Raw genomic sequence first — 5,774 nt, forward strand, 5'->3', positions numbered from 1 at the left:
GCCTCTCACCTGGGAAATCAGTGGGGTAGAAGCCGTTCGCCCGCCCCCACCTCTTGCTCACACCCCGCTTTGCCCGTAAACTAGAGGACTCTCCCCTCCAGCTGGCAGCGGCTCGACTGAGCGATAGAGGGAGCCCGTAAGTCCTTTTATAGCCTCCGGCGGCGCGCGAGCCCGCCCCGCCCCTTCACCGCGAAGGCGGGGGAGGGAACTCGCACTCCTGCTTTCCAAGCTGGACCCGCTCTACGTGAGCTAGATCACACCAGCAACATAGTGCGCAGGCGCCTTGGCTAGCTGGCCCATCCCAGACAGCCGGCCGAGGAGAGTGGGAGGAGAGTTGGAGACTCTTTAGGGGGGAGGCGGGGCTGGAACCCAAGTAGGATGTAAGTGCGCGTGAGCAAGGCTTCTGCCGCTACCCTGTGGGTTAGGCTGAACTCTCGGGCTCGCCCATATCCCCGCCTTTGATTCCAGTTTAAGCGCCCGAGGTTTTCCTTAGTGGAAGGTCCGCTGACCGCCTCGGGCCACGCCTGTGGGTGCCCTGTGCAGAAACGAAAGCAGGAAAAAAGCTGGAAAGAAAGGCTGCTAGGAAGAAAAGGGGTGGGGGGAAAAGGAGGAAGAGTCAGAATTGTGGAGGGGGGATGAATGCACCTCGACCCCAGTGTTTCAGGTTCACTCTGGCTGGCCTGTCTTGCTGCCCCTCGCTCCGGTCATCAGGGAATGTGTTGTGTCTGCGAGACTCTGGGAGAGTCATTTACCCGCTGCCTGCCTCAGTTTCCTCAGCTGTAAGTGGGGGTAATAATAGCACCGCCCTCGCCAGGTTGTTGTGGGGTCAAATGAGATATTAATTGTAAAGCACTTAGCACAGGCATCTGGTAAGCGCTATAATAATAGTGTTAGCTATTATTATGGGGAAATGTGTTGCATCCCCTAGCTGGGTGAACCTGGGCAAGTCACTTGCTCTCTGCTTTCCTCAGTTTCCCCAACTGTAAAATGGGGTTAATATTAACTTGTACCTCCCAGGGTTGCTGTGAGCGTCGGATGAGATAATAATTATAAAGCACTTAGGGCAGTGCCTGGCAGTAATGAGTGCTATGTAAATGTTAGCTATTATTTTTATCAGGTAACTTTTTGCATCCCCTAGTTGTGAGACCTTGGGCAAGTCACTTAACCTCTGCCTTCCTCAGTTTGCCCATCTATAAAATGGGGCAGTTAGGTGATACAGTGGATAGATTGCTGTGCTTGGAAGTCAGGAAGATTCATTTTCCTGAGTTCAAATCTGGTCTCAGATACTTGCTAGCTATGTGACCCTGGGCAAGTCACTTAATCCTGTTTGCCTTAGTTTCCTCATCTGTCAAATGAGAAGCAAATGGCAAACCACTGCAGTGTCTCTGCCAAGAAGACCGCAAATTGGGTCAAGAAGAGTCTGACATGACTTACCAGAACAGAACAATGAAATGGGCATAATAATAGCTCCTGCCTCCCAGGACTGTTTTGAGGATCAAATAAGACAATATTTGTAAAGGGCTTAGTTCATAGTAGGTCCTCCATAAAAATATGTACTCCTTTCTTGCGGGTTAGCATTGCAGCATTGCAAATCCAAAGTTGTTTGCATAGGAACTTTTACAGGCTTAGGGAATTTAAGTGATTTACCAAAGGTCAAACAGTAAGTGTCAAAGGGGAGATTTGAACCCAGCACCTCTGACTATAGAAGTAGGGCTTCTTCCATTATCCCGAAAATCAGCAGATTTTTGGAAGACTGGGGGAAAGGAAAGAATGGAGTCAGAAGGTCAAGATTTGAATCCTGCTTCTTTATATAATCATGCGACCTTGGACAAGTCACTTAACTGCTTTAGTCCTCAGCTTTGTCACTGTACATAGAGTGAGATGATTGAACTAGATAACCTCTAAGATTTCCCATACCCCTTTCCAGCTGGTGAGGTGCCACCTTCTGTAGACAGTCTTCCAGGACTGCCCCTCCCATTCTTGTTAGAAACCACTCCTTTCTTAAATTACCTTGATTTTACTTATCAATCAATCTTGTTAACGATTGCCTGGTTAAATGCTGTGTTCCCTACTCCCCAGTCAAATATAAGGTCCTGGAGGTCATCCTCAAGGACAGTTTCATTTTTGTTTTTGCATTCTGTTCCTAGCCTTGTACATGCTTAATATATGTTGAGTTGAAGCCTCAGTAAATGAGTCATTCATCTCTTCAATTTCCATCTGGATTCAGCTGCCAGCACTGGGGATTGTTTTATGAAAAGGTCCTCCTGCCATGGTTCAACTCAATTACATTCTGTTCATTTATGTCTGTTGTTTACATGACAGGAAGCAAATATACCTGAATAGATTCCAAGAGGCAGGAAGGAAGCAACAATGTAAGAAAAGAGCTGCCACTTACTGAATAATTGCTATTGAAACTTACACCCAGGATGAAACTTACATCCAGGACCCTTTATCTCAGTGGTTGGGAACTCCCACCATCACTGCCAATCACAAGCCCCATACATTTTCAAGTTTAGTTGGTGTGGCATCTCCTAGTGGCCAGCCTTTTGGGGGTGATGGCCTCCAATCTTGAAATGGTGCTAGGACAAGAGGCGGTCTGTTGCCAGTCTGGGCCTCAACACCTTTATGTCTTGGTGGTGTTTATCCTTAGTTTTTCTAAGAGGACCAATGACATCATGATATTGGGATAAATTAGTGGATGATGGGTGATGTCTTTACTTGAGAGTGAACTGGATTTAAGTGAGACAGAGCTGCACAAAGTCATCAGCCTCACATTCTCTTCCAGAGTCATGGACGTCCAGTGGCAGGACAGAAGTCAAGATGGCTGGATGCAGTGCATGACCTTGGCGTCTTCAATGACTAAGATCTAAGCACTCCACAGCACCAGCTTCAGCTGCCTTCATAGCTATTGGAACAAATTGTTCTCATCTACCCAGTCCGCCAGAGTGAACCCTAAAATCTTGTGCCTTTGAGCAAATTCCGTTGAATTCAAGAGCAGTGCAGAATATAGTCCAAGCCTGGGTGTAAGCATAACAGGGAAATAGGTGTCTCATATCCCAGTGGGAATATGGTTATGGAGAAAGCAGGTCACTGCATCGTAACTAGACAGTGGTCAGTACAGGAAGGAAATATACCACCCATCCTACAGGGAATGAAGCTAAGGATACCATGCCAATGCCCTGGGACAAAATCCTGGTTGTCCAGATGCTTGTTACAATTTCTGACCCAGATGGCACTTTTGAGCCACAATGAAGCACCAAAGAAGGACTTTAGAAGAAAATACCAAGTGAGCTTAGTTTAATTATGGTAAAAAAAACCTTTCAAACATATTTTTAAAAAGATTTTGAGGCTCAGATTCCTGAAGAACCTAGCCAAGGGCTCAGATTCTTAAGATCTGGCGCACTTGTGCTAGCGATACAAATGCTTAGATTCCTTAAGAGTCTGGCCAGTATGGCGGGTTCTTTAAATCTCACCCCTATTGATGTTCTAATAAACCTTGTCTTTGGCTGGGTAAAAAAAAAAAGATTTTGAAAATAAGTTACCGGTACTGCTACCCATGTAATGTTGAAATGCTTAGTTTTCCAACAAACCAATAAAATATCTTCAATGGAAGACATATAAGATGACACAGGCAAGAATCACACAGAACGAAAAGAGTAATAAAGAATCTGCACTGTTGGGCAGAGGGCCTAATATGGTCCAAATAAATTGATTTAAGAGATAGTGAAGTATTGATATATGGGAAGCAATATGTATCTAAAGATAGATAATAGCCCTTTTTTCTTCCCACATCCAATCTTTTTTAGTATGTTTCTTCATTAGGCCATCTCTTACTCCTTGAACATGCAAACTGCTATGTATTGGCCATAAAAATCTCCAATCAATATTTTCAGGAAATATAAAGGTTATTCTGAGAAATCTTCAGCAAACATCCATCCAAGTATGAGATATGCTTAAAAATATACCACTCTAATAAAAAACCATCAGCTGCATTTCAGAAAAATGCTCCTGTTTGTAAATAAAGAACATCCAATTTGGGTGTTTGAAGCAAAGCCTAGTCAGGCCAGGCATTCTTCCACCCAAATCAGCTTTCCAAGGGCACAGACAGCCAAGTGAAAATGCCAGAAACACAAGCTTTATTTGGTTAAGAGAGTTGAAGAAATCCCTAGTGTGTTCAGTTGAATAATTATGGTGTGTTCTGTAGGGAGAATAGTGTGTTTTGCCTTCCTGTCTCTTGGCTCAAAGTCAGGGCAAAAATGCTGACTGAGGAATCAGAAGCTTATGCTTTTCCCAGCCCTTCTGATAACTAGGTGTGACAGTGAGCAAATAATTTAAGCCCTCTGTTTCCAGATTTCTTCAGCTGTCAAAAAGTATTAAAAATACCTGTTTTACCCACCTCATTAAGTTGTGAGAATAAAATGAAATAACAGAATGAACAGCCAGACTTGCAGTCAGGAGAAACCAGAGCTGTAACCACAGCAAAACAATGTGGGCCTTGCCCCAGCGTGCTGAAGCAGAGAAAGTGTTGACATGTACTCCCACAGGTAAAACGGCTGATATTTGCTCTAATTAACAAGAATAATTAGTGAAAATAGACAACATTTAGGTGGCATCTTAAGGTCTTCCCCCCCATAACAGATTTTGGGGTATCTTTTGTGCTGCTTGCCCCAGGTGCTTTTTGAGGTGCTTGTCCCCAGCGTCAGCATCGCTACTATAGACCTAGGTTCAAACCCCTCCTCAGACACTTATCCAGCAGCATGATCGTGAGCAAATAAGTCACTTAAATCTTCAAAGCCTCAATTTTCTCATTTATAAAATGGAGATCAAAACAACAGAGTTGTTGAAAGGAAAGTACTTTGCTAACTTTAAAATGTAAAAATGCAGATATTAATGTGTAAAATGCTCTGAAAACTGTGAATTACTATTATTAACTTGTCTCTAGAAAAGAACTAAGTCCAATCCAAACTCCCTGAAATAAGATATTTATAAAGTGCAAGACACATTAGAATGTGAGCTCCTTTAGGACAGGGACTGTTTTTGCTCTTTTTTGTATCCCCCCAGTTAGCACAGTGCCTGGCATACAGTTGGTGCTTAATAAATCCTCATTGGCTATTGACTGACTAAGTGATTACACTAGGCACTGAAAATACAAAGAGAAAAGCAAGAATCATTGCCTTAAAGGAATTTTTATTCATAAATATGTATGAAAAGAAATAGAAAGTGATTTCAGGAGGGAGAGATCCCTAACAACTAGGGGAAAGGAAATCAGGCAAGGCTTTGCATTCCTGGAAAACAACTGAATTCAAGAAAAACGTGGAAGAAGGCTTTGTGAGGATTGGCCACGGTTCCATGTAAAGAAGTTAGCCTTGCTGGTAGCATTTGTTCCCATGAGACAAAGTCCTTTTGCAGACTCTTTCTTACAGGGGACTGCTGGCCACAGCCAATAACCTAAGCAGCTCATTGTTCAGCTTCATCAATCTATTTCCAGAGGAATGTAGAGTTTGGGCACGGGGAGCTGATAATGGGTTGTTTCTTGTTCTCATGCGTTATTTGGTAGGTCAAGCCAACTCTTGCTCCAGCAATGGTAGGTAAAGCTAACCACATATTTCCCAGCTTGCCTTTTGGGTCCTCTCTGGTCCAGTTGGATGAGTTTTAGACCTAGCTGTCTTGTGACTTTGTGGAGCAATCTGTAAAATGGGGGTGGGTGATAATACTAACCTCAGTTTGTTACTTTAGAGGACAAAAAAAGAGGTGATGTTGACCTACCTAGTCTA

The 5,774-nt window shown here is 43.7% G+C and overlaps 1 long non-coding RNA gene across 1 annotated transcript; it reads left to right on the forward strand.

Annotated features, from left to right (window-relative positions):
* Positions 1-458: 458 nt before the first annotated feature.
* Positions 459-5,167, forward strand: LOC144456260 (uncharacterized). The gene is made up of 2 exons (XR_013485186.1): positions 459-779; positions 2,786-5,167. It is a non-coding gene; the product is annotated as an uncharacterized LOC144456260 (long non-coding RNA).
* The last annotated feature ends 607 nt before the right edge of the window (positions 5,168-5,774 follow it).

This window comes from Phascolarctos cinereus, unplaced genomic scaffold, assembly GCF_003287225.1.
Source record: "Phascolarctos cinereus isolate Bilbo 61053 unplaced genomic scaffold, phaCin_HiC Scaffold_3;HRSCAF=262, whole genome shotgun sequence".
Lineage (NCBI taxonomy): Eukaryota > Metazoa > Chordata > Mammalia > Diprotodontia > Phascolarctidae > Phascolarctos > Phascolarctos cinereus.